Below are 6,000 nucleotides of genomic sequence, written 5' to 3' on the forward strand. Positions count from 1 at the left end.
TAAGAGCACTGCTGCTCTTGCAGAGGACCTGAGTTCAATTCCCTGCACACATGTGGTAGCTCGTAACTTTCTACAATTTCAGTCCCAGGGGATCTGACACCATTTTCTGGCTTCTGCAGGTACTGTGTGCACAAAGTATACATGCAGGCAAAACAGTCATATATATATAACGCAAAAATTAATTTAAGTGTAGAAAAATAAAATTAACTAAAAAAACACCTTTACTTTTTAAAAAGTAAGACACTGATGTTATCATGCCTTTTTTGGATATATGGATGTGGGACATAGTTAACAATTTTGAATTGGCTTAAACATATGACAATTCAAACTGTCTTTTCTGCTTATTTATTCTACTCTTCAACATTATGTGCATGTTAACTTTTCCATTAATTAAAATAAAATTCAGAACTTTCAAAGCCCGCAGCCAAACCTGATATCAGTTCATTAAACCAATCATTTTCTGATCTCTTGAAATCTTTTCCAATTTTATGTCTCAAAAAGAGTTCATTATCTAAATTCTGGATGTCACCTGGAGACAGAAGTATTGCCCCAAATGAAATGAGCTCACTGCAGAAAGTCCATTGACTACATTCTGAAAGCTTTACGCTATGGGGAACACTATTTTAAAAGCCACAATTCAAATGGCAAAATTAACTAAGGAAGCGTCATCACCCCAGTTTTTATATGATTCTTAGTTCTGCTAGATCAACTTCTCCCCTCTCAGAAGTGGGCTTTAAGACTTAAAAGCTTATCATAAGCGACTTCATCCCAAATTTATGACTCTAACACTCCCTAGAAATAGCAACTTCTTTCTTCTTTGTTCTGCTGGGGGAGCAAGGGTTTGTTTTTCCCAGTGATCATCCCTGCTACTGCAATAACATCTAAGTCAATCTATATAAGACATCGACGTATTACATCTGCACTCAAAACTAGATACCTAGCTTTCATGTGACTATATTTTATCAATCATCAAAGGTCTCTTACTTCACTCAAGTCTGGACATTTCAGAGGTATTTGACATTAACAGAGCCAGCCCTGTGATGGGTTGCACTCTAATTTCAACGCTGGTGAATTTGGGTATTTAAAATAATGGATTCGAAATAACTGACTGTCAAGTAGATGCTCACAGTCATCTATAAGATGGAACACAGGGCCCCTAATGTAGGAGCTAGAGAAAGTACCCAAGGAGCTGAAGGGGTCTGCAACCCTATAGGTGGAACAACAATATGAACAAACCAGTACCCCCAGAGCTCATCTCTCTAGATGCATATGTAGCAGAAGATGCCCTAGTCGGCCATCACTGGGAAGAGAGGCCCCTTGGTATTGCAAACTTTTTATGCCCCAGTACAGGGGAATGCCAGAGCCAAGAAGTGGGAGTGGGTGGGTAGGGGAGCAGGGCAGGGGGAGGGTATAGGGAACTTTTGGGATAGCATTTGAAATGTAAATAAAGAAAATATCTAATAAAAAACATTTTAAAAATTAAAAAAAAGAAACTGCCAACCTCAGTACATGAAGCTTAGACCCAGCTTGCTTAGGTGGGTGAAGAAAAACTCTCAGTGCTCCCATGTCTTTTTTTTTATCATGCAAAAGACAATGGAGAACTTCATCCATTATTGTAATTACTAATTCGAATTTCCACCATGCATCATTATAAAAACCAAAGGATTCAGTCACAATTTCTCAGATTTTTAAACCCATATCACTCTCAGGAGCTACAGTGTAAATTTAAAAAATAAATAAATAAATAAAACAGAAAAATGGTCTTCCCTTGTACAGTCATGGTATGCATAGCCAGCTACACAAAACCAGGGAGCAAACTGGCAAACTTGAGTTGGCATTGTATTTTTACTCTCTGCGAAAGGGGAAGCAAACAAACACACTGACTGGCAGCAATAATGAAATGTGAGGATGAGTTGGGGAAGCCATACAAACCTGAGAACCAGAATTTGGATGCCCAGAACCTGTAGAAAGCCAGGTGGGATTGACAGCATTCCTGAAATCAGAACATTTGGAAGGTAGAGAAAAGAAATTGCCAGCACAATGTAGTTATATCAGTTAGGGCAGACTCAGAGAAAATTGTGGTAGATAGGCAGAAATGATAGAAGGAACCAGCTGCCAGATAGTATCTTCTAGGCATGACAGGGGAAGTTTATCCATGAAATCCCAGCAACATCTTTTCCTGAGTTAAGATCTGCATGATGACCACCACAGTGGATAGAAGGGGAAACCTCACAGGTTCTCACCCCTGCATGAGGAGCTATAGGAAGTTAATGGGCACAGAGAGTAGGAGAATCAATTTCTGCTGTGGATCAGGTCCCTGACAGCTCTAAACACATGTACATCCCTGAACTCTCTAAGGTGTGTGTGTGTGTGTGTGTGTGTGTGTGTGTGTGTGTGTGTGTGTGTGTGTGTGAGAGAGAGAGAGAGAGAGAGAGACAAAAGAAGCAGTCATGAATTTGAGAGAGATTGATGGGGCACAGGGACACAAGAGGAGTTAGGGAAGGAAAGAAGAGGTGAAAATATAACTATAGTATTCATTTGAAATCTAAAAATAAAGAGTAAAATCATTCTAATTAAAGAATTCCCAAAGCAAGCTAGACAACCCAACCAGCTGAAACACGAGTTTCAAGTTCACCTGGAGATTCTTATATACTGAGGAGCACTCACTCATATACTGAAGAGCACTCACTCTTATGTACTGAGGATCACTTACTCTTATGTAATGAGGAGTACTCACTCTTATGTACTGAGGAGCACTCACTCTTATGTACTGAGGAGCATTCACTCTTATATACTGAAGAGCACTCACTCTTACATACTGAGGAGCACGTACTCTTATGTACTGAGGAGTAGTCACTGTTATGTACTGAGGAGCACTCACTCTTATATACTGGGTAGCACTCACTGTTATATACTGAGGAGCACTCACCCTATATATAAGGTAGAAAGCATGGCCTCCACATTCACTGCATACACATGTACATGTACCCCACACACAAAAAATACACTTATACAAAGATGGCCCTCCACACACAGGAATACTTATACATAGATACCCATACACACATAAGAACACGCATATGTAGACACACACACACACACACACACACACACACACACACACACACACACACACCATTTAAAATTTTAAAAAATAACTTCAAATCACCTAAATGATAAGTTAGGACAAAAGGAGAAAACCTCTTTTGAAAAAGTGTTGACAGGTATGCAGCTCACTTAATTGTTGAGTTTAGCAGAGACATGAAATTGCCAACACACTGCAAGAGCTCAAGTTGAGTGATGTGTTGGTGACTTTGCTCATTGCTATAACATAATACCAGACAAAAGCAACTTGAGAAAGGGGGGTTTGCTGTTGCTCACAGTTTTGGTATGCAGTCCATCATGACAAGGAGGACACGCGACAAGAGCATTAGCCTGCTGGCACATCACATGCAAAGCAGAGAGGTGTGAATGCTGCTCTCTCTCTCTCTCTCTCTCTCTCTCTCTCTCTCTCTCTCTCTCTCTCTCTCACTCTCTCTCTCTCTCTCTCCAATCTAAGATTTCAAACCACAGGATGGTGTCATCTACATTTAGAAGGGTTTTCCTTCCTCAGTTAAAGCAATCTTATACCTCTTTCATAAGCATGGTAGTTTTGCCTCTTAAATGATTTTAAATCTTGTGAAACCTACACTCAATATTAGCAGTCGTGGAGAAGAGAGGCAGAGAAGGGCATCTTTGATTCAGTTACTGTAGATAAGATAGTTGCACAATGCCAACTGTGATTGCTAACATAGTGTCGCTGAGCACGGAGCTAGAAAAGGATACGCGAGAAATTATTTCCACTGTTCTCGTGAACTGCTTCCAGTGCACTCTTGTGACTAGACACAAAGCCACCCTGGGTGCCAGGTGCTGCTTGGCCATGGTAACTTAAGGACAGAAAACATGGCTCATTTATCTCAGTATTCTTTCAGAAGGTCACATGCACAGCATAGAACACAGAAGACGTTCAAGGCGCATCGGTGAGCAGCCTCCGCAGTTTATTGTTCACTTCCAGGGTCTGCACACCACTTGCTGTGTGTGGTCCCTCTGCTTCACCCACACTTCAGACATTTCAAACCTCCTTAGCTATTTCACCTCGATGCCAACCCTAGTTTTTATCTTCTCCTGCCACTGCCATTTGCACCTAATTCAAATCTAGGTTTTCAGTCTGCGTCTCCTCTCTGCCTGGTTTGCCTTCTGTCTTTATTTTCTTGCCCCCTGTGGCTTCGGGGATCCTCATTTTCCTATGGTCCCACAAGAAGCTTGTACCTGACCATGAACACAAGACTCTGGGAACTTCAGTTGGTATGTCTGTTTCTTATTCCTCTTAATTTTTAGTTTGTTTTCTTTGAGAGTTTTTCACTTAGGACTCATCTATCTCTGAGGAAAGCCTCCAGGGTTCTCTTACCTGGCTCGTCAGTCAGCGCCTTTTGTCTTTAATCTGGAACCGTGCATGTTACTCTTAGAAAATCCTTTTAATCAGTCATGTTTGGACCTGATCACTTTTTGCGAGTATTCCCTGGGGTCTTTCGTTTCCATGAAACAAATTAATAAAATGTCCACTGATGTGAGTTGCCTGTACAACTTGATGAGTCGTCTTCCTTTAAATCAAGGTCTAGTCAAGACATCCAGTCCCACGTCAGCGATTTTCCTCATGATGAGTCTGCTTTGTTTTGCTTCCCCAGCCATTCTCAAGAACGTGTTGAAAGAATGTTTTACTCCAAACAGAAAATTCGATTCGAACTTCAGCCTGAATCAGGTAACGTTAAAGTATCAGTTCAAGTCACATGCTGGCTTGGAAAGACTTATCTGGGTCCCAGAGAAGCCTGTCCCCAATAGTTCAGAGGCTAACTCAGGAGCCCTAGAAGGCTGAGTACAAGTTATGTTAGAAGTGCAGGGATAAAGGCAAAGGATGAAGGAAAAAATCATCAGTCAGCCTCTAGAATCAGATAAGGTTGGAGAACCAAGCCAAGCAAGGCATGCAGGGAGCAGGGATACCTGAGGGTCTCAGTGACCAACGTATCCAAATTTGATACACCTGCTACACAGAAAGCTGTATATATTTATTAAAAATAAACCCTGAAATGATAACGCAAATCTGTGGTAGAAATAGCAGCTATTTCTAAAGGTTTGTTCTGCCCTTCTTGCTTAGTAGTAGTAATAGTAGTAGTAGCCATAGTAATAGTACTAGTAGTAGGAATAAAGAAAGAAATTAAGGACTTTTTAGAATTCAATGAAAATGAAGCCACAACATACCCGAACTTATGGGACACAATGAAAGCATTTCTAAGAGGAAAACTCATAGCTCTGAGTGCCTCCAACAAGAAACTAGAGAGAGCACACATTAATAGCTTGACAACACACCTAAAATCTCTAGAACAAAAGGAAGCAAATTCATCCTAGAGGAGTAGACTGCAGGAAATAATCAATCTCAGGGGCAAAATCAACCAAGTGGAAACAAGAAGAACTATTCAAATAATCAACCAAACTAGGAGCTGGTTCTTTGAGAAAATCAACAAGATAGACAAACCCTTAGCCAGACTCACTAGAGGGCACAGGGAAAGCATTCTAATTAACAAAATCAGAAATGAAAGGGAAGACATAACAACAGATCCTGAAGAAATCCAAAACACCATCAGATCCTTCTACAAAAGGCTATACTCAACATAACTGGAGAACCTGGATGAAATGGAGAAGTTTCTAGACAGATACCAGGTACCAAACTTGAATCAAGATCAGGTTAATGGTCTAAATAGCCCTATATGCCCCAAAGAAATAGAAGCAGCCATTAATAGTCTCCCAACCAAAAAAAAAAAAAAAAAGCCCAGGACCAGATGGGTTTAGTGCAGAGTTCTATCAGACCTTCAAAGAAGATCTAATCCCAGGTCTTCACAAACTATTCCACAAAATAGAAACAGAAGGTACTCTACCCAACTCATTCTATGAAGCCACAATTACTCT

This window comes from Mus musculus, chromosome 17, assembly GCF_000001635.26.
Source record: "Mus musculus strain C57BL/6J chromosome 17, GRCm38.p6 C57BL/6J".
Lineage (NCBI taxonomy): Eukaryota > Metazoa > Chordata > Mammalia > Rodentia > Muridae > Mus > Mus musculus.